The 23,097-nt window shown below is 41.4% G+C and overlaps 1 protein-coding gene and 1 pseudogene across 3 annotated transcripts in view; one reads left to right on the top strand and one right to left on the bottom strand.

The window, feature by feature from the left end:
• The window catches only part of LOC136149151 (small ribosomal subunit protein eS6-like), a 44,253-nt pseudogene extending 24,664 nt beyond the window's left edge, over positions 1 to 19,589 (top strand).
• DAB1 (DAB adaptor protein 1) overlaps positions 1 to 23,097 on the bottom strand; it is a 455,006-nt gene that overhangs the window by 414,661 nt on the left and 17,248 nt on the right. The gene's annotated exons all lie outside the window — the stretch shown is intronic.

Here is a 23,097-nt window from a genome sequence, read left to right as displayed (position 1 = left end):
AGTACTGTGGACCAGACAGAAGGTCTGTGTACCGCAGGACAGATATGAACAAAAGAAGGTGAACAGGATTATCAGGGTCAGAGGACAGACTGTAGTATTAAAGATGGTGGAAATATATATTATAGGGTGGAATGCATGGAGCTGAGATCATGAAAGGATTGCAATGATTGGGGAATTATAAGGCCATTAATTTTTAAAAATAGAGTTAAAGGATCTAGCACATAATCGTTCATGTTTCCCTTTCAACAGTGATGATTTTCCTATGAAGAACCCTAGTTAAAGTTTGTCCCTTTGATTCTAAGTGTGGAGTACCTGGCCTAGGATGTGACAAGTTTTGTAGCACGGTGGAAGAGTGCAGAGGTCCAGCCCTGCAAATGACTGGCTGGGAGACCTGGAAACATCAATTTCCTTCCCTGGACCTCAAAGATTTCCTAGATTGTGTGGCACTGACCCTGGGAATTTCACATTCTTTGGAAAATAAAAATCAGTATGTGCAATCAAAAAAGAGTGGTAGTAGCATAAAGACAGAACTATAAACTGAAAAAATAGAATAGAGAGGCCAGAAATAAACCCTCACATATATGGTCAAATATTAAGAACTCACATAACTCAATTACAACAAAAAACAAGTAACTGAATTTAAAATGGGCAGAGGACTTTAGACATTTTTTCCAAAGAAGACATATGAATGTCTAGCAAAAATATGAAAAGATGTTCAATATCACTCATCATTAAAGAAATGCAAATCAAAACCACAATGGGATACCACCTGACATCCATAGGAATGGCTCCTAGTTTAAAAAAAAAAAAAAAGAAGTAATAAGTATTGGCATGAATGCAGAGGAAACTGCTGGAACCCTTGTGCACTAATTATAGAAGTATAAAATGGTTACGTTACTATGGAAAAACAGTATGGTGTTTCTTTAAAAAGTTAAAAATAAAATCTCTGTATTACCCAGTAATTTTGGTTCTGTGCTTGTATCCAAAAGATCTGAAACCAGAGTCTTGAGGAGGTATTTGTATACTTGTGCCCATCTCAGCATTATTCAAAACAGCCAACAGTGGAAGCAAGTGTCCAATAATGAATGAATGGATAAACAAAACGTGGTACATACGTACAGTGGAATATCATTTAGCCATAAAAAAGGAAATTCTGACATACAGCATAGATAAAACTTGAGGACATTATGCTAAGTGAAATCAACCAGACCCCAATAAACAAATCCTGTGTGACTATACTTATATGAGGTACCTAGAGTAGTCAAGTTCATGGAAACAGAAAGTGAAATGGTGGATGTCATGGGCTAAGGTAAAGGAGAAATCACAGTTCTTCACAGCATTCTGCAAGAAAAAAAGTTCTAGAGATTGGTTGCACAAGAGTGTGAACATCCTCAACACATAAAAAAATAGGCAGGATGGTAAATTTTACAGTATGTGCATTTTGCTATAATAAAATTTTTCAAGTAAAAAAACAGTAAAGTAAGATTAGTAAGGAATACACATGTAGGATGTTTGCAAATCATGTTAGAACTGTAAGCACTGCCCCCGTGCTCTGACACGCTCTTTGATGAGAAGTGTTGGGTTTTACAGAAGCACATACTCGCTCCCACATCTTCCATGATACAGCACACAAAACGGGGGGACTGCCCGTGGTCCGCAGTAGTCGCAGGCCATCATTTTGCAAGATTTCTGTGGCAGACTCTGTACTCCTCCCTGCCCAGATGAAGCTCTGATGGATCACTATTATTTAAACATTGCAAATCAACACAAGTAAAATACAGTACCATGTTTTGAAACAGGAGAATTAGGGCAACACTGAGTCTAGATGTTTCACATAAATTCTTCCTTGGATTTGTGTTAGCTCCCTTCAGTTTTTCTGAATTTCAGAGAAATTCATGGTCACAGACTTGGCTGAGCCTGCGTACAACAAGATGTGTGGTTGAAATGAGCTTTACAAGTTTATTTCTCTGTGCAGGCTCTGGGCATGAGAAAATCACCTTCTGAATCATTTGTAATACATTCATTCAACAAACATTCACTTAGCAACTACCATATGCCAGCTCTAGTTGGTAATTAATATGCAGCCTCTGCCTTCCAGGAGACTCATGGAGTTGAGGCATCAAAGACAAAAACCTGTGATTACATTTCAAAAGTGCAGAATCCAGAGGCAGGAGATAGCATGATATACTCCGGGGAAGAGTAAATACCTCAGTAAGGGTGGGATTCAGGCTTCATGGCAGGAAGAGAGAAAGAGAAGGGACTAAAAAGTTACTGGGCTAGAATGCAAGGCAATTAAACTCCAGCCATATGCCAGCATATCCCATTAAAGATGTTCCCAAAATGGCAAGGTGCCATGGAGACGGCCCGTTGATGCTGTTCTGATTTTATTTTGCATCCAAAGAAATGGGGTGGTTCATGGATCGCTCCCTCTGGGAGGGATTTATCAGTGTTCTCAGCCTCCTCTCGAGAGATGCACATTCCAGAGAGTTAAGAGCACAGGTTCAGCCAGCAACAGCCAAGCTCCGATCTGAATTGTGTCTGTCCCCCCTTGGCTGTGAGGTACTGGGTGACTGAACTGTCTAGTGTCTGTATATACAGCATAACGAGGGGAAAAGGACGGCTCCTACATGGCTGGATGGTTGTGTAGTTTACATGAGGAAACCGGTGTCGTGTGCTCAGCACATAGTTAGCACTTTGTAAACGGTATGGATGGTATTCATCCATTTATTCACTCTTTCATCAGCCATTTAATAGGCACTTTCCAGACATGAGCGGGGGGAGGGGCCATGTTAAAGATAAAGCAGAGTCCTCAGCCTTCAAAAAGCCTCCAGACTCGCAGGTCAGACAGACATAATTACACAGGACAACAGGATATCAACGTGTCTCCTCCCTCCACCACTAAGACCCCTTGGAAGAAGGGTCCTGTCTAGTTTATCTCCATAAGGATGGCACAGAAGCCCTAGCGGCTTCAACAGAGTCCACAGGTCTTTAAGGATAAGCCTCAAACACTGGTGACAAAAGAACCAGAGAGTGACTAGAACTTGCTATATTTCCTATATTCTAGAATAGAGCCCGTTATAACTAGAAAGGACCCTAGAGACGGAAGGAATGCACTCCTTCCCTTTGCAGATGGACAAGACCACACAGTCACTGAGGGTCACTCCATCCGTTCAGGGCTTGCTCCTGATATGGGGTACTTCCCCTCTTCAGATGCAGCCTCCTTCCTCATTATTATTCCGTGTTTTGTCATGACAGAATGGAGTCTCCACTCCAGTCCTCAAATGAAGAAGGAATACCAACAACTGTCTACTGGTTCTACCCCTTTCTACCCTCTAACACCTGAAGCCCTGAGGCCCACGTAGCATTAAGCTGGAGAAAAGTCCAGCTCTCTCTTCCTTCAGGAGCAAGTTTGGGAGCTGCCTTTGGATCATCTGAGCTCTATCATTCCCAGAGGCCACAGAAAATTTCCCGGTGGCCTGGCTGGGAAGGCACAGGGATCGCAGCAGTGGCATCAGCATGAATGGTCTAACCCTATTTTCTAAAGATACTACCCAGCTCTCCATCCCCACCTCCAACCCTTTCAAACTGAGAGTAAGGCCCTGAATTTAGTCAGACAAAGGTTTGCGTCTAGCTCTTCCACTTCCTAGGTGAGATTTCAGGCAAGTCATTTAGCTTCCCCAAACCAGAGTTACCTTATCTGAAAAATAAGCATCATACCACCCACCTCTGTAAGCCTGAGGTGTAATTATGAGGTCTGGCTAGGATGCTATGTACAGGACTGGGCAAGGGGCAATGCCTAGATAATGTTACCTGGGAGGAGGAGGAGGAAGCAATTGTTCCGTTAGCATCAGAAACAGTATCAGAATGACACTTTATCCAAAAGGAACAGCAGAAATTCTCATTGGGCCATCTCTGACTTTTGAACTTCATACCTTTGCTTTAGTGATAAAAAGTACTATTATCAAATCATGTATACACACATACACACAAAAACTATCCCTTTTCTCAACATCACAGTAAAACAGTAAACCATGAGGAAACTAAAGATCAGAGGTCAAATACCTGGCACCAGGTCGCTCTGCTAGAAAAGCAAGAAACAAATTTGAAGTGAGGTATTTGCAAGGACTGCCCATGTTTCCGGAGAAGGCAATGGCACCCCACTCCAGTACTCTTGCCTGGAAAATCCCATGGATGGAGGAGCCTGGTAGGCTGCGGTCCATGGGGTCGTAAAGAGTCGGACACGACTAAGCGACTTCACTTTCACACATTGGAGAAGGAAATGGCAATCCACTCCAGTGTTCTTGCCTGGAGTATCCCAGGGATGAGGGAGCCTGGTGGGCTGCCGTCTATGGGATCACACAGATTCGGACATGACTGAAGTGACTTAGCAGCAGCAGCCCATGTTTCATCAGCTATTGATATATTCACTCCACCCTCTTCCTCATGTCATGTAAGTAAACAAACCCTGAGATCTGACGTCTGTCAACAAAGATGACCCTCCACCCATCCACCCAATGTTTGTTAAACAACATTCCTGTCCTTAGACAATTTTTCTCCTACTGACCAGCCTAGCAGTCCTGATTCACCCAGAACATCACCCATCACCCTAGACAGCTTTGTTCCTTGTGCTAAAACTGTAACAGGCTTCTCTCCTGCCGGAGTTCCTCAGGCCTTCAGTATCTCACGATACTTGTGCTCAGCTCCACGTGCAGGTTCTCTTTCCTAGAATGACGAGGTTTCCTTGAACTCCTCAAAGCTCCTTTGTACCCCCTCTTCTTTCTCGAGCTGCCTCTGACTGCCCACCAGCTCCATCTCAAACTCCAGGCTCCCTTCCCTCTCCTGCGTCTCTTCACCTTCTACAACTGGGTCCTACCCACAGCTGGCCTGCCCTCTTCCATCACGCTTTAGTCTCGGCCTCCGTCTTTCTCTGAAGGCTCTTCTCCCCTACTCTTTCTTTCCTCTGTGCATCTCAGCCAAAGACAGCCCTCTGTGAGTGAACAAGTGTGCCCAGCTCCCCATCCACACAGCTCATTTCCCCTTCTGCTTTTCTTCTTAGGTTCCTTGTTTATCCCTCATTACTGTATCACTTTCCTTCTCCATGACCCTTTATCTTGCATCATCACTGAATCCCGCTCCCTCTCACAAACTTCTCCTTCCCTTGCCCACTCTGAAGGTGCAACATTATTTCAAGACACGTCACCAGCTCTGCTTTGCTCCCTCTTTCCATCAGGGCCCTTGAAGCTGTTCCAGCTGTGTGTGCCTCCTTTTAATGTCATTCTTTTAGAAAAACTTTCAAAGATATTCTATTATGCCACAAGGGTAACTGTCAATTCATGCCTCAACCCCTCATCTTGTTTTAAATAGGAAGCATAGTTGGAACCTCGTTTTGAGCACCCCAAACACACACATCCTCTCTTCCCCATTCCTGTTGTCACTATCTTGGCTCTGGTCCTAATTATTTCTCTCCGACGCCCCTCACCCACATCTCTGACTTTTTTCTTGTCAATTTCCATCTGCCCCTCACACCCTCTGCTCAAGACTGATTCCAAAAGCAAATGTGATCAATTAATTCCCAGATGACAAGGCTCCAATAGTTTCCTGTGACTTTCAACAGAGTCTAAACTCTCCAGGATGGAATGTAAGGCACTTCGGGATCTGGTCCCTCCCTGCCTCCAACTGCAAGCTCACATCCTTCTACCTACCACCATCTAAGCTCACCACGGACAGTAATATGGGACCACTTTGTGGGTACAACCAGGGGAAACACATTATGGTAGTTCTTGCTGCTGTGCCTCTAATATGATGCTCTTGTGCTAGGAATGCCCATTTTAGATAGATAGATAATTGGACTGGCCAGAAAGTTTGGATTTTCCGTAAGATCTTAGAAAAGCCCAAACAAACTTTTGGCCAACCCCAATAATTCCTATTACCTTTTCTCTTTCATCCCATTATCCTTCCAGCCTCAAGTCAACAAAGAAACAAAGACCAGATGGAGGGAGGGAGAAGCGACATGAGGAAGACGGCAGCAGGCAACTGCACAGCACACGTAGACAGTTTCTGGGCCAACGATGACTTCTAACCCCGTATCAACTATAACTAAATGGTTCCTCAAATGAAAGAGAATGCTGCAATAGCCCTATACTTCCCTTGACACATTCAACTAGATACCCAGCTGTCCCAATATAAACCAGCATGACAATAAGAACGATAAAAATAATAGCTAATATACCATCCTCCAGAAACCCTCAGAGTTCTTTACCTACATCAACTTACTCACATCTCAATAAGCAAGAGAGGAGGCAACAAATGTCAGTAATTTGCTCAAAGCCATGCACCTTTTCATAGAGGGCCAGAGTGCAAACCACCAAGCTAGTGTTCTTAACCCTTACACCCATGCTGCCTCTGTGATCTGCTATTTTAAGTAGGACTGTTAACACATACCAAATTTTCTTCAAGAAGTCTCACTATAGACAATGAAGGTTTGGGTCCCACATGGCTGCCTTAAATAGACTATAACATTCTTCCAGAAGTTCATCACAGTAAAAAGAATATGGAGTTTAAATCAGAAGGCCTGATGGGATTCAAGTTCTATCTAAGTCATGTGGCCTTAAGGCAAATCATTTAACTTGGTCTTCAATTTCCACCTGTAATGGAGATATTAACACCTACTCTCGTGGGAATGCTCCAGAGTATAAATGAGATAAAGTCTATAAAAGTATATTGCAAAGGTACTCATTTCAATTCTAGCAGTTCTCATCAAACACTAAAATATCCATGATTATTTGCCTAGCGTGAACATCACCTGCAACTTCTTAACTCCTGGACACTGAAGTCCTGCATATGTGTCCTGAATTTATCCCCACAGTGCAAATAATCAGAGCACTGGTTACTGTTAATGTAATCTTTTTCTGGACTACAAAGTCTTATCCTATATGAAGTCACTTTTCCTTTCAAATTTTCCCTTGCAAGGTTCCTAGAGAGATGATTTCACCCTCCCCTCAAGAATGAGGTAAGGAGAAATCAAGGTGAAAGAGAAAGAAAAGCCAGCTTTGGTCCTTTTCATTTCATTTTTCAACCTACTGTGATCTTTTTCACTTTTTCACTTTTTGCTATGTTTTCCCTCTTCTCCCAACTCTCTGTTCACAAACATTTACCAAACTTACTATAGTCCATGCTAACGCCATTAAGGGTGTCTGCTCTCAGGATATCCAAATACCCAGCTTTGGTTCTCCAGCTGTGGCTATTTTTCCTTCCATATCTGCATGACCCATGGCTCACATAACCCTCTCAACGGCATCCTTTCCACATCTAAGAATCCACACAATCATTTCCTGTAACTAATTTAAGTCCTTCAGTCATGTTCCTGGTGACCATGCTTTTCCTCCAGCCATGCAGGAGAAACTCACTGATCCTAGCCAGTAACAGAGCCAGGATCTGAACCCAGCTTTCCTGACCACAACCAAAACTCATTAAAGAGTAACACACTAGCTCTACATTTGTAGTTTCAAGAATGTTTAGTAATTCACAAGTAAATACCCTAGCACTATGCTTGGTAAGAGACAAGAGGGATACAACATGAACACAGAGAAGTAGGAACAAAGAAGAGGCTGCAACAGAAGCATCTGTTACTTCTGTATCACCTGTTGTCTAAAAAGGATGTATCACTAATGTATACAGTAATTCACAGGAGTTTATTACAGAATCTATCATATGTAAGATAATCAAAAGGAACAATCAGGTCGTGTTGTTGGCCACTGTATCTTCAAGATCTAGTTCCCAGCTTGACATATGGGAGGCATACTGAAAATATCAATTAATGAATGCTTCCATGTACTTTGCTAAGCTTGAATCTCTATGAGCATGGGTCCTGAATGTTTCTTGGTTCATTTACTTAACAACCATCATTTACTGAACATTTACTATGCTGGAAAACAGTTCATGACCCCAGAGATGTCTTGATGCTAGCAGGTAAAAATAACTTCATATGAGACATGGTTTTTCCAGTAATCATATATGCATATGAGACTCAGACCATAAAGAAAGCTGAGCACTGAAGAACTGATGCTTTTGAACTGTGGTGCTGGAGAAGACTCTTGGGTGTCCCTTGGACTGCAAGGAGATCAAACCAGTTCATCCTAAAGGAAATTATTCCTGAATATTCATTGGAAGGACTGATCCTGAAGCTGGAACTCCAATCCTTCAGCCACTTGCTGTAAAGAACTGGCTCATTAGAAAAGACCCTGATACTGGGAAAGAGTGAAGGCAGGAGGAGAAGGGGACGACAGAGGATGAGATGGTTGGATGGCATCACCGACTCAATGGACATGAGCTTGAGCAAGCTCCCAGAATTGGTAATGGACAGGGAAGCCTGGTGTGCTGCAGTGCATGGGGTTACAAAGAGTTGGACACTGAGCGACTGAACTGAACTGAAGACAAATGAAGCATTAATCGGCCCATGTATTCTACACAGGCAGAGGAAAAAATCTACACATGTACACAAAGAGGATACAACTTTATGTTGCTGGAAAACTGCATTTTTAAAGTAAAATACAAGGACTTCCCAAGGGCTCCAGTGGTTAAGAAACTCCACTCTAAGAGTCATGGGTTCGATCTCTGGTGGGTGAATCTGTATGTGCAAGACCAAAAGAAATAAGCTTTAAAAAAAAAAAACTGAACAGGAAATAAAAATGTCAACTTTAAAAAACTCAGAAATAAAGTAAAATACAGTGTTCATGCCAAAAGTAACTCCAGTCACATCTCTTATTGTTTGTTGCTCCTTGGTAACATATTCCCTTTATTTGGAGTAAAAACCAAGATGTGTGAGAGGGTTTGAGCATGTTCCAGAAGCAGCCAGAAGACCAATGTGGTTCAAGGAAAGTGCACATGGGCCTGGGGAGGCGGAGGTAGAGACAACAGGGTGCTTGCATGCATGCTAAGTTACATCAGTCGTGTCCGACTCTTTGTAACGTTATGGACAGACTACTGTCTGAGTCAGGCTCCTCTGTCCACGGGATTCTCCAGGCAAGAATACTGGAGTGGCCTGCCATGCCCTTCTCCAGGGGATCTTCCCGATCTGGGAGGTCTGTGAAGTCCAGGGAGCACTGTGCTGGTCTGTAAACCAAGGAGACCTGTTTTTCCTGACACTCCTGCTAGAAACAGTCTGGGGCTTAGCAAAGGCCCCTGAACGAGTCCCCAGGGCTGCACTGTCAGGATCAACCACCTTCTCCCTGTGTGACCGCTGGGAGGCTAACTCCTAGGCCTCAGTTTCTTATGCAAAATTCAGATGATAATAATAGCATCTAACTCAATGTGTGCCGTGACACCTCGACAATCATTTAGAATCATGCCTGATGACTAAATACTAGCAATAGTAATCCATCTAAACCAAAGCCACTACTGCCCTCTGATTCAGTAAAAGAATTTTTAGTTTTCCCGAAGTTCCACTTCAGTATAAGGATCTGATTCAGGCAAGCATTTCAGAAACTGCCTGTAATTGATGCTTATATTGATTATCAACAAGACAGATCAGGGGTCTGTAAACTCTGACCTGTGGACCAAATCTAGTTCACTGTTTATGTAAGTCATATTAGAACATATTCATTCATATGTTCTACTATCCATGTGGTGGCTACTTTTGAGCTACAGAGGCAGAGTTAAAGAGTAGCAACAAAGCCCCTAAAAAGACCTTATGAGCTGCCAGACTGAAAATACCTACTATCCGGTTCCTTTCAGAACAAGTTTGCTGGCCCCTGAGATAGATGGCTGAATGATATATATAGAGAGATGACATCCACATATAGGTGTACATAAGAGCAAAATAAGAACATGTATCTATAAGCCAGAAACTTGATTCAAGAATTTGCTCCTAACCCTTTCTTGCTTTGGCTATTAGCTTAGAAAAGTGGTTCTCAATGTCCTGCCCTCTTGTGATTTGCTTATATGAGTGGGTTTATCTGTCAGCCTTTATCAAAGGTGGTGCAGAAAGAGAACAAAATTGAGACCTTTGCCTTAGATCTTACCAGACTATTCAGGTCGACCCAGGAAGAGCTTTATTCAAAGCAATCATTTCACTAACACAGGTCGAATTACTTTCCCCTTTTTCTATCAGACCAACGTCAGACCCAATGGGCCTTGTGTTGCAAAGACAAACTGCTGAAAGCAGAGCGCCTCGAAAACCAATAGAAACACCCAGTTACATCAGCCTCTAGTCTTGAAGTACAAAAACAGCCTTTGTGATTGTCTGAAATACAAGAGATCTCAATCGCTGTTTACTGAACCTTAAACCTCGACAAAATAGGTTACTTTCAGGTCCTGAACTAGCTTCAGATTTATCCTTTCCTTAACAAAAGAGACTGAGCTGGATGAACCTCATCCCTTTTGCTATTTTAGAATTAGAGATTAGAGAAGAAGGAAATGGTTTTCAATGAAACTTCTTTGCAGGTGCCTCTGGAAAGCAAGGATTGACCATGCCCTCAGAGCAGTATGTCCAAAATGGTTTCTGTGAACACCATTCTCTAATAGGTATTCTGTAAGAACAGGGAGGGGTTCCATGTCCATAAAAGCTCAAAGCATTTTGTTTTCTATGCTTCTTTCCAGTGGGAGTTCTCCAAATCCTTACCTTGTGCATTATGAACCTCCAAGAGGGAGACCACATGGACAGTTTCCCAAACTTATTTGATCAAAGAAAGCCTTTATGGGTCTGATTTTTCTTGGAGCGTAGTTTAGGAAACACGGTCTTTAGATAATGAAAAAGTTTACTGAAAGATGCGACCTACTTTTAGATACTCTCTTAGAAAACAGCTACTCATTAAAAACTGGTTGTTTTAATGTTCTGCCTGTTAAAGGAGCAAATAATTATTAATATACAAATGAAACACTGTATTATCACTAAGCCATGGGAAACAACTTCTATGGAAGCAAGGATGATGTCCCAAACGTCATCCTTGCAAACTGCCTCTCAGCTATCACACTGGATACCACGTATCATTGGTAACTTAAAGCAGGAATAAATAAACATTCCTTAAGCCACTACTTCAGGACAAGAACTGCTTGACATGACACTGCATTTAATCTCCAGAACAACCTTGCATGTAAAATTTTAGTATTTCCATTTTGCAGATGAAGAAATTGAGAGGCCAGAAAGTAACTTTGCCAATTATAAAATAACCAGCATTGAACCCATGTCTGGTTCAGTCTATTCTTGGGTCTCACAACAGTTATCCCAAGCATTTCATTTTTATTGAAATATAGTTGATTTACAATGTTGTGTTAGTTTCAGGTGTAGAGCAAAGTGATTCAGTTACACACACACACACATTCTTTTTCATATTTTTTTCCCTTATAGGTTATTAAAAAATACTGAGTATAGTCCCGGGTGACATACAGTAAGTCATTGTTGGTTATCTATTTTGTATATAGTCATGTGTATCTAAAAGAATTCTCTGTGATGATGGAAATGATACATACTGTGCTGTCCACTAGCGCTACTCAAGGTAGCCACTAGCCACATAACACGACTGATGCCTTGAAATGTGGCTAGCATGACTGGAACTGGATGTTTTATTTTAATTAATTTACACAAAGAGCCACAGGTGCTCCCCTATCATACTGGAAGAGTACAGACAACAGCATTCTTAAATACAGAGGCTGCTGCTGAGTCGCATCAGTCGTGTCCAACTCTGCACGACCCCATAGACGGCAGCCCACCAGGCTCCGCCGTCCCTGGGATTCTCCAGGCAAGAACACTGGAGTGGGTTGCCATTTCCTTCTCCAATGCATGAAAGTGAAAGTGAAGTCACTCAGTCGTGTCTGACTCAGCGAACACATGGACTGCAGCCTACCAGGCTCCTCCGTCCATAGGATTTTCCAGGCAAGAGTACCGGAGTGGGTCGCCATTGCCGTCTCCGAATCCAGAGGCTGCTTGACTCAATTTTCAGAAACATCAAGTTTCTGAAAGAGAGTTTCCTGCTACCAACCTCTGGCTTTACCATATGTCACTAAGCAAGGAGCCAACAGACCCGGAGGACAGGGATCAAAGGGGAAATGGGTGTGTGGGAGTAGACTGACAAATACGGTAAAGAAGTGAAAGCAGAACGTGTGGGCAAGATAAAAGACACGCTAAAGGAAGAAAGTGGGCTAGGGTTACTTCTTGTCAGGCCAAACCAACTGAAGTATGTTAACAAGGTATAAGGTGGTGAGGCAAAGACACAAGAACAAAGCACCTAGAGATGTGGGGTAACTCAGAAAGTGTCCTCTGCATTTTAGGAGGCTTTGAGACACCATCGTATGCTTCTCTTATCCTATTTGCTGTCAGTGAAGCACAAGAAAAGTTTGGACGCTCAAAACGTTAGACACAGGTTTTGGAAAAGTCCATTTAACCTCACACTCCTATGCCAAACAAGCCAGGTGAGAAACACACAACCGTCACGTAGCATTTTCAGGTGTACCAGTCTCTGGAACTTTCTGGGAAGTTGTGTCTTTTCTCAACTCTTCTTACTAACCTGTGACACAAATCCTAGGACACTATATTTGAAAAGGAACAGTTTTCATTGCTAATTTTGCATCTGGATCATGTGAATCATGGATAGCAAGGTAAACTGTTGGTTGCTCTTTGACTTTATGATTTTAACAATTTATCAGAGATATCGGTCAGACTCTAGAAATGTGAGCCAGCACAGAGGTTAAGAACAGGAACTTTGAAATCACAGTGTGGTTTCAACACTGGTCCTGCCACTTAATGGCTCTATGACATTGACTATGTACTAGTACTTAACCTCTCTATGCCCCAGTCTCTTCATTTACCAAATGGGGACAAAAATGGAATCTCTAGGATGACAACAACAATGTTTGTAAATTTACATAATCTCAAGTGAACCCTGTAATGAAGATATACATATGTGTGTGTATACACACATACACATATATTCATATAGGGGAAACATTATTACTGTCATCCTAGAGATTAAAAAACCAACTAGCTTGGTCTGAATAAATGACTTGTTTAGGATCATTAGAGAAGCCCAGTCCTTGACTTGCTAACAAGTGTTTGCTGTCTGGCTCTATACAGGCAGTTAGAGCATCCTAAGAGATTCCATTTTCACCCCCATTTTTTCCCTGAGGTCATAAAGGACTGTTCTGTATAGAAATCATAAGATGCTAGAATTAGAAGGATCCAGACATCACTATTTTCAATTCCCCTATCCAATGTGGGATTATCCAGTCATCTATAGCACCCCATCCCCTCAATTTTTTCAGCCTATAAAACTTGAGAAAGGGATCAAATACATGATCACATATAATTTCACACTTAAGACAATTCCTTGAGCCAAAACTTGCTTTTTCTAACCTTCACTTCTTTGATGATAAACAGAAGAATTCTAATATCCATCCCCCACACCATGCCACGTTCATGGAGTTTACGTGAGGCAGATGTGTCTACACTTACTTAACTTCCAACTGACTCCCCAGGGAATAGGGACAAGAACTTAACTTTTTCTTTAGGTACCAAATATTTCTATTAATCTACCCTGAGAGTGACCAGGCATCTCTAGTAGACTACTGGTGAAATATACTGTCTGTTGTTTTTCAGTCACTCAGTCATATCTGACTCTTTGTGATCCCATGAACTCTACAGCACACCAGGTTCTCTGTCCTTCACTATCTCCTGGAGTTTGCTCAAATTCATGTCCATCAAGTCGGTGATATCATCTAACCATCTCATCCTCTGTCGTCCCCTTCGCCTCCTGCCTTCAATCTTTCCCAGCATCAGGGTCTTTTCCAATGAGCCAGCTCTTCTCATCAGGAGGCCAAAGTACTAGTCTTTTCAATGAATATTCAGGGCTGATTTCCTTTAGGATTGACTGGTTGGATGTCCTTGCAGTCCAAAGGACTCTCAAGAGTTCTCTCCAAACACCACAGTTTGAAAGCATCAATTCTTTGGCGCTCAGCTTTCTTTATGGTCCAACTTTCACATATGTACATGTATTAGATCAACTCCTCCTCCCCCATCTCCTTCAGAACAGCTAGATATCCACTACACTCTCTTTTGCTATTAACATTAAAGATTTGCGCATAAGTCCAAGAGTCCGCATTTAGCTCTTTCAAGTCTCACCTTGGTTGACTCAATCAACCCTTCTCAGGCCTGAAGATCTGTTTCCAGCCTGGCACACTGGCCCTTTGGTCTCTGTAGTATCTGCCAAACTGGCTGGCATACTTGGTCCACCTTCCCTCAATCCCTGCTGAAACCGTTCACACAAAACACAGCTTCTATGTGGTGACTGTCCATGTTTACCAGAAGCACTGGATGTTGAAGGTTTTACATTCATTCATTCAGTGAACATTACTGAGTGCCCTCTTTGAGTAGGGTCCTAAGGCAGGGGAGAAGATTATAGAGAGAAAGAGACATGGTTACTGTGCTTGAGACGCAGAATCTTCTGGAGGTGACCGTCATGTATCTGAACAATTAGAATACGAGACCTAATGCTGGTGCCATGGAGCATGATCAGGAGAGCAGCTGCTCGGACTGAGAAGACCTAGGAAGGCCTCAGAGAGGGGAGGACAATGAACCAGGGCTTTGATGGATGACGAGGAGCTCGGCAGGCAGTGGTGGGGAAAAAGAAGATAACAGAAATCAGTAGGAAATGGGTTTTTAATGATGCAAGTGGCATAACTATTTTTTGTTTGTTTGTTTTGGAATTTTTCTCCTTTCTGGCAGCCTTTCTGAAAAACAGTCAGTATGTTAACTGACATCTCACATACTTCTCCTCAACTACGAATGGCCCTTTGCACTTCCAACATTTGACTTGGGAGTTTTTAAGAAAACTTCTTTTCTATCTTAAAATGCAAAGCAAAACACCCCATGTTTACAAGTCAGAGGCAAAAGCCTCTCGCCTTTGTTTCACAGCTCTGAATGTCTTAACTACACATATGCCTGCTTTTGTCAGGAAGGCTGGACACGCTGGCTCTGGGCTGGGGGACTGGCCACCCTGAGGCTTTTCAAGGCTCCCTCAGTTCTGTCCCCGCCCCGTGGGGTGCCCAATTACATCTCATTTTCTGTGTGGCCTTTTACTTCCTTTGAACACTGACTTGAAGGTGGGTCATAGTTTTGAATGTGCTCATCCAATGTTGAAGTCCTTCATCCCGGAAAATGTTGTCCGCCTCCTGGTGGGGCTTTTGTTTATAAAGAAGCTTTCTCACAATTCTTCCCTCCAGTTCCATCCTTAGTTTAAGCTTGAGATGATTAAAGCTGTGTGCAACAGGCAGAGTTGAGAAACCTTTTCCTCCCTTCTTTCCTACTGCAACCACCGTAAACATCTTTCCAGCCACACAAAATCCAAAAGGCAACAAAATGAAGACTGGCTTGGAGTACAAAATTCTTTTTCCTTCTTGGAGGATGAGGAGAGATGTGTAGACAGAGACTGAATCTTATCTTTGTTTTCTTAGCTCAGTGCATAGCAACAAGCCTACAGGTGCTTAAGATTAATAAATGCTGAGTTAAGAGAATAACATGATAAATGGACAGATAGCATAGCTTCCTGCTCTCCAAAGGGGAATGTCCTAATTAAATAACATTTTAATATTAATTCAAGCCTGAGATTCTAGGCTTATGTCATTTTGTGAAATAAATCAGAATACTGACAGGCATATTTACTTGGGTAATATGCATATGCTTTAGAAGGTGCACCAAGTCTGAGAATACCAGTAATCTATAAAACACCATGACTCAAATGCGTCTCCCTCAGCTCACTGGTCTAGCAATCACGGAAGTACCAGATTCCTAACCACATATCCCAGAATGTGAAAGATGAGAATACCCCATCTTACAGATAAGAAAAGTGAGGCCAAGAAAAGTAAAAAAAAAAAAAAAAAAACTCGCCCAAGGTCACTTAGCTAGTAAGCTGCATAACTTGGACTGAATTTATTGTTGCTTCCCCAGGAAAGCTCATCATTCATATTCAAGGTAGAAAAATAATACACATCAGCTTAAGCCGTAATAAACCAAATGGACTGAATTAACTCCAAGGTTCCTGCCTTGTTATGAAGACTCAACAGCAAAATGTCAGGAGCTAGAGTCAAACTGAAAAAAAATAACTGCTCTAAAACAGACAGTATGGGAGTGCAATGGCCTGCCTTACTTCCCCAATGCTTGGGGGACTCACTCACTGACCACATGTCTGCCTTTGCCCAGCACTCCCCATATGGGTTGTCTTTACTGCATTGGGAGCCAAGAGGGCCTTGGGAATGACCATTTAAATTTCTTTCAAACTTACAACAACACTAGTGTTTGACAGCTCCAAGGGTCCCGTCCCTGCAAGAGCTCCCCTCCTGGTATGACATCACCTGAAACACCGCCTCTCCGTGTCTGCAAACCTGTGCAAGAAATCAGTACTGTGCCTCAGTGTTGGAGCATTTATTTTTCAGGTTAAATTTTAACACGCGAGGTGGAAAGAATGAAAAAACAAAAAAAACAAACAACAGCAGGCTTTCAGTCTGTAGACTGTTTTCTTTCTAAACACCTCACCCTCCCACCCTTTCTATCTAAAATAGTGCTTGGCACATAGTTGGCATTTATTTCAAGCAGTTGAATGTACAAAAGTTATGAAAATTCACCTGATTTGCCCATGGACTTCCCAGCTGGAAGCAGCAAACCAAAGGTTCTATCCAAAAATATGGTCAGCGTACCTATGACTCTGTATTAAACAAGACTATTGAAGTACTCCATGCCAAAATTCGCCTTAAAAAAAAAAAAGAAAAGAAAACAAGCCACAGAGACTTTTTCCCATTGTCTCTGGTTAACAATCACCTCTTAACACTGGTCCATGGAGACTTCCTGAGTGCGGGCCCTAAATTATCTCATGTAGCTGGGGCTGTTTATTTGAGACACTTCTCGTCACATGAATCCACTGCATTACCATTTAGTAACGCCGGGGAAAGAGAGGCAATCATAGCTGTGCCCATCTAGACGCATTACACAATTCATACATGGGGCAATCACGAAATGGGATTTATTCAGTCTCAGGCACTGACGTTGATGTGGCTCAAACCTAATTTTCTAGAGGACAGCGCAATTCTCATTGATTTGAGGAGATGTATTCACATTGTCTGGCTCTGCAGACTGGCTCTCCATGCAAAAACAATCTCGAAACATCAAAACCCTGGTGAGGATGGTGGGAGCTCTCTTTTCTTTCTTAAAAGCACAAGAATGACCTTACCACCCAAGAGGCTGCATTTTGACATGATGGGAAGTAACACAGGATGGCCCCACCATGAGATGCTGAGTAATCGGAAATGTATAAAAGGATTCTATTATGGGAATGAAATGATTTACCTCTCCACTAGACTGCAAACATTTGGCATTTCATATACATTAAAATGAAATCTGCCTGAGAAACTACTGAATTTACTTTACATGGTCTAAGTATGAATATCTAAGCAATTTTACAACTGTGGAGGAACACTTTGCCTTTTCAGGCATATCTGTATTTGCTTTTGTCTTTCCCTGTATGATCTCTAAGATACAGTTGCAAAATATTTATTGATTGTCTCATTGCAAAATACTTTTCATATATGAAAAGACATATTTTTAAAAAGCACCTTCCCTCAAGGAAATCAGAGTCTTGTAGGGAAGCCAAGATATCAAAACCCACCCAGTCTGAGACATACACTCTCATGTGTGAAAATTCAGTAAGAACAGAGAAGGACAGAGCTTCCATCAAGGGAATCTGGAAGAGATTTGAGGCAGAGAACGAGAGTGTGTGTGTCCCTAAACTACCCAAGAGTCATTAGGTATTATTCCACATGAATGAAGATTCAGGGTGTATAAAATCAGGGACTTTCAGTGGATCTTAGAGATGCATCATCAAAGCCTTCTTTCTCAACTGAGAATATGTAGGTCCAGAGAAGTAAGTATAGTTCAATGACACCAGACCATCAAATGCACCTAACAACATAATCCATGTATACCCTCATGCCCTGCACAGCCTCTTAGCACTTCATTTCTTTTACCTGCACAGGTAACTCAACTCAACACAGGTCCCTCGGTGAAGATGCCCACAGAATTTTCCTAAGACTGGGCTCCATGCTTTCGGCCCCTTTGACATATAGAGAGCTTGTCTATGACTCTACCTGGAATAAAAAAGCACTAAAAAATAAAAAAAAGAAAAACAAATTGTGCTCCTGACACTGCCTGAATCTTTACACAATAATGACTGACTAGTTAAAAACTGATAATATGTTAGAGTGACACAGTATCTGGATTGAGGTCCTTACCGCCACTTTTGCCACAATGAAAATGAAGTAAAAATATATAGATAGAGAAAGACCCCTAATTTCACGGTACAGTAGATGTTAGGACAAGAAATGAACTTATACCTACGAGGTCAATCTCATCTTACAGGCAGGGAATATTAATTTGCTGATATGCTTTATGCTGTAGAGTTTAAAGGAAAATTGCCATGATGGTGCTACAAAATTTCAATGTATCTTATGAGGCTGAGCACAAGCAGTAAAAAGGAAACTATTTTGAGTCACCATATTTTTATGATACAAAGGGTTGAATAAGAAAATTGGAGTATTAATAAAATATTTTCTACATGGACTTCCCAGATGAAAATAAATAGCTTCCCGCTTTTATGAAGATCTGACATGTTACAGTCACGTTTAAGGGCAGTGAGTCTCCCTTTCTGTAATTACTAATAGGCATGGTTTAATTACACTCATAAGTCCCAAGATATTGCTTCAATATACCAGCTGGGGACTGAAGTGCCCACTTGCTACCAGATTCCTAGATTATCTGGAGTCTGACATGCAAATCCCATCAGCTTTGATTCAGATACTTCTAGGAAGGGGCTTAGGCAATGTATCTTTTGCCTTATTCATAAAGAAAAATAATCACAATAGATGCATCGATTTACTTACCTTGTTAACTCTCTGGGGCATAGTTACCTACTTTTGAGAGGGGAAGAATTAACTAGTAAGCACACTGTCATAAACACAGGCAGAGCAAGACCAGACAGAATCCCAACATCCCAGTGCTTTCATAATTGGAAGGCATCTAAGAACCCTCCTCTGGGTAGGGGAATGGTCCCATTAAGTGACAGAAGGCAGCTAGGTGAATTGACAGCAACTCGCAGGACAGAAAACCTTCACTCTCCCTGAAAAACTGGCTTTTCCTAAGAAGAGAATCAGGGGAACCCACAATGCTTTAAAGAACAGTGCAGTGAGCCGCAAGTGGGTAACCTGTGTCTGCCAAGGACACATTTCCTACCCTGATTTTCTTTTGAGGAATCATCCTCTCATCTCAATTTCAGTCCATGTATTAAGTTGGCCAAAAAGTTTGTTCAGGTTTTTCTGTAAGATGTTATCAAAACACAAGAAAAGAATCTTTTGGCCAACCCAACGGTTTGGTGGGCCTGAATGAGCCCACCCTCTGGCTTTATAGGTGGGGCTCAGGCCCAGTACTGGCCAATGGGCAGAAACTTGACCTCCCCAGCCCTGACCACAGAGATGAACTCAGGAACCAGAACAAGTCCCTTGTGGACCAGCCCCAGGCTCTTCTGCAGATCTACTGGGGAAAAGCCTTCTTCCCCTGAGCCAGGGTTGTTAAGCCAGAAGGATATAAGCCTGGATGGCTAAAGGCCATCTCTGCCACTGCTGAGGAGGAGGCTTCTAACAAAGCCAACGCAGAGAAAGTCAACTGGCATGGAGAAACAGAGCTGACGGGGCACTCAGCTCTAACCATGTCTGAAGCCAGACCACACCTACTCTTGGTTATGTGAGCAGAGAAACTCCCTTTTAAACTGAAGTCACACTAAGCTAGATTCCCGTCACTGGACACCTGAGGAGTCCTTGCAGACTCGACATTTTCAACTCACTTACACGAGTACATTTGTTGCAATTAATGAACCAACTGGTGGACCAGTACATTATTATTAACGAAAGTACACATTTTATTATTTCCTTAGTTGCTATGTAATGTCCTTTTTCTTACTCCTTGTTCTAGGATCTCACCCATGGTATCACGTAACTCTTAGCCATTATAACTCGTGACTTTGACAGTTCTCAGACTATGCTTATTTTTGATGCCCTTGACAGCTTTAGGAAGTACTGGTTGAGTATTTCAAAAAACGTCCCTCAAGTGGGATTTGTCATAATTAGACTGGAGTTATCTGTTCTGGCGAGGAAGACTGAAGAGGTGAAGTACCATCTTCATCATATCATATCAAGGGTAAATACAATCAACACAACTCATCTCGGTTGGTATTAACCTCAATCACCTGGTTGACGTACTGTCTGTCAGGTTTTGCCACCGTAAAGTCACTCTTTTTTATCCCCTTTCTACACTGTATTGTTTAGAAGGAAGTCACTATAAGCAGCCCATATTTAAGTATCAACTCAGACTTCCAACTTCACGTGGCAACCGGCATGTGAGGCACCCTACACCATTTCCTGTCAAAATAAAGTAGAAATACACAGAGAGGGAAAACACAGTATCTTGAGACTGTACCAGAGATCAAAAAACAAAGCTAGTGTATGGATGTCTGTCTGAAAAACAAAACCCCAGCCTAAACACACTCTACTCTTTGAACCAGAACAGTATAAGTCCACATGGTCCAATACGGCAGCTACCCACTCTATAAGATAATCTAAACTAAAATTAAATAATGTTAAAAATTTTAATTCAGTTTCTCAGTCATACTAGTTACATCTCAAATGCCCAGAGCCAAGTGTACCTCGTAGCTACTATACTGGACAGTGCAAAGACCATCTCCATCACCACCGACAGTTTCCATGGAGAATGCTGGCAGTAATTCTGCCCATTTCCAGATGTGGGAGGCAGTCACTATACCAATGAGAAAATCAAGCTGCTGCAGAAGGCTGATGAATGAAGATACTCATCAAAGAATTATTTACATTAAAAAAGAATGAGCAACAACTTAAATAAACAAGGAGAATAGCTAAATGTTGATACAGGCATGTTAATGAAATATTATATAACTCAAAGAGGACATTTGGATAGACATTTCTCCAAAGAAAACATACAGATGGGCAATAGGTATGTGGAAAGGTATTCAGTATCACTCATTATTGCAGAAATGCAAATTAAAACTACAATGAGGTATCACCTCACACCAGTCAGAATGTTCATCATTAAAAAGTCTGCAAATAATAAATGCTGGAGCAGATGTGGATCAAAGGGAACCCTCTGACACTGCTGGTGGGAATGTGAACTGGTACAGCCACTATGGAGAACAACATGGAGCTTCCTTAAAAACTAGGGTTGCCGTATGATCCAGCAATCCCACTGCTGGGCATATATCCAGAGAGAATTCTAAACTGAAAAAATACATGCACCCAATGTTCACAGAAGCACTGTTTACAATAGCTAGGGCAAGGAAGCAACTTAAATGTTCATCGACAGAGGAATGGATAAAGAAGATGTGGTACATACATACAACAGAATATTACTCAGCCACAAAAAAGAATGAAATAATGGCAATGTGGATGGACCTAGAGATTAAATAAAATATTAAATGAAGTCAGCAGGGAATGACAAATATCATATAATACAATTTATATGTGGAGTCTATAAAATGATATAAATGAATTTACTTACAACACGGAAAAAGACTCACAACTAGAAAACAAACTTATTGTTAACAGAGGGGATACAGTGGAGGTAAATCAGGAATTTGGATTTAGCAGATATATACAACTATGTCTAAAATATATGAACAACAAGGACTGTATATCACAGGAATCTATATTCAGTATCTCGAAATAACCTATAATGGAAAAGAATCTGAAAAAGAACCTACAAATATATGTATACATATATACATATATGTGTGTATATATATGTGTATATACACAAAACTGAATTAATTTGCTATACACCTGAGGCTAACACATTATAAATAAACTATATTTATAAAATAATATAGAAACACAGAACCTACTGTGTACCACTTGAGGGAAGGACATTTAGTATATTTTTAAGAGATATGGGAACATTGGGTGTTTTATTTTGCAAGAAAAAAAAGCAGTGTTTTGATGATTATTTTTAATGAACTCCACAAGGTAAAATGTTTATAGCAAAATGAACAGAAAATGTTACAGCTCACTTTTAAGCGTTGTCTATGTGCCAAGTAATGTGCTAAATGCTTAATAGGTATTATTTGGTTTAATAATCAACATTTCAGATAAAATAGATGCAATTTTTATTTCTATCTCACAGATGAGAAAAATAAGGGGTTGCAAGACTAAAGAAATAGAGGAACCTGGATCAAAATCCATGCTGGTCTGACCTCACACCACAGCCTCTTTATCTCCTCAACTCAAAAACACTAACAGTGATTGCCTCTGCATAGAAATATTATATGTGACGTTTTTCTCTTTTGGGCTTCCCTGGTAGCTCAGCTGGTAAAGAAGCCACCTGCAATGCAGGAGACCTCAGTTTGATTCCTGGGTTGGGAAGATCCCAGGAAAGGGATAGGCTACCCACTCCAGTTTTTCTCTTTTACACTTTTTTGCTTTTTCCAAACTCAATAAACACACATTGCTTCTTTAAAAAAATTTTTTTGAAAGAAACATTCATTAAGGTTGACCACAGCCACGATATGGTTAAAGGAGACTGCTGTATGCAACGGATCCTCACTGAAAACAGGATAATTATGAACACAAGGAGCTTTCATATTCTGCTGAAGCTTCTGTTCAAATCTAATTTCTCAAAGTATATTGCTAGACGCTAATGAAAACCCAAAGAGACATACGCATTCAGGAGATGTATAGCCAATGAATCTTCTGTTGTTTTTATAGTGAACAACTTTTTTATATCCTAACATTTTTATGCCAGTTATGAAAAAGATAAATAAATATTTATGACATTCACTCAATTCCACAGTAACTACTAAGTTGCTCATGTTCTCACTCTGGTTTGAAATGTGCATATTTTAGTGGCTGGGAGTCTCAACCCTAAATGAGAAAGCCACAGAACACTGTCATTTCCAGACCCTAAAACTACTCATTTGACTCACTACAGGGATTTGCCTTGGTAGCAGCACATAACAAGCTTAATTAAGGCAGCTGTAGACACAGACA

The sequence above is a fragment of the Muntiacus reevesi genome, chromosome 1 (genome assembly GCF_963930625.1).
Source record: "Muntiacus reevesi chromosome 1, mMunRee1.1, whole genome shotgun sequence".
In the NCBI taxonomy this organism is placed as follows: domain Eukaryota; kingdom Metazoa; phylum Chordata; class Mammalia; order Artiodactyla; family Cervidae; genus Muntiacus; species Muntiacus reevesi.
This window is presented reverse-complemented; position numbering and strand designations above follow the sequence as displayed.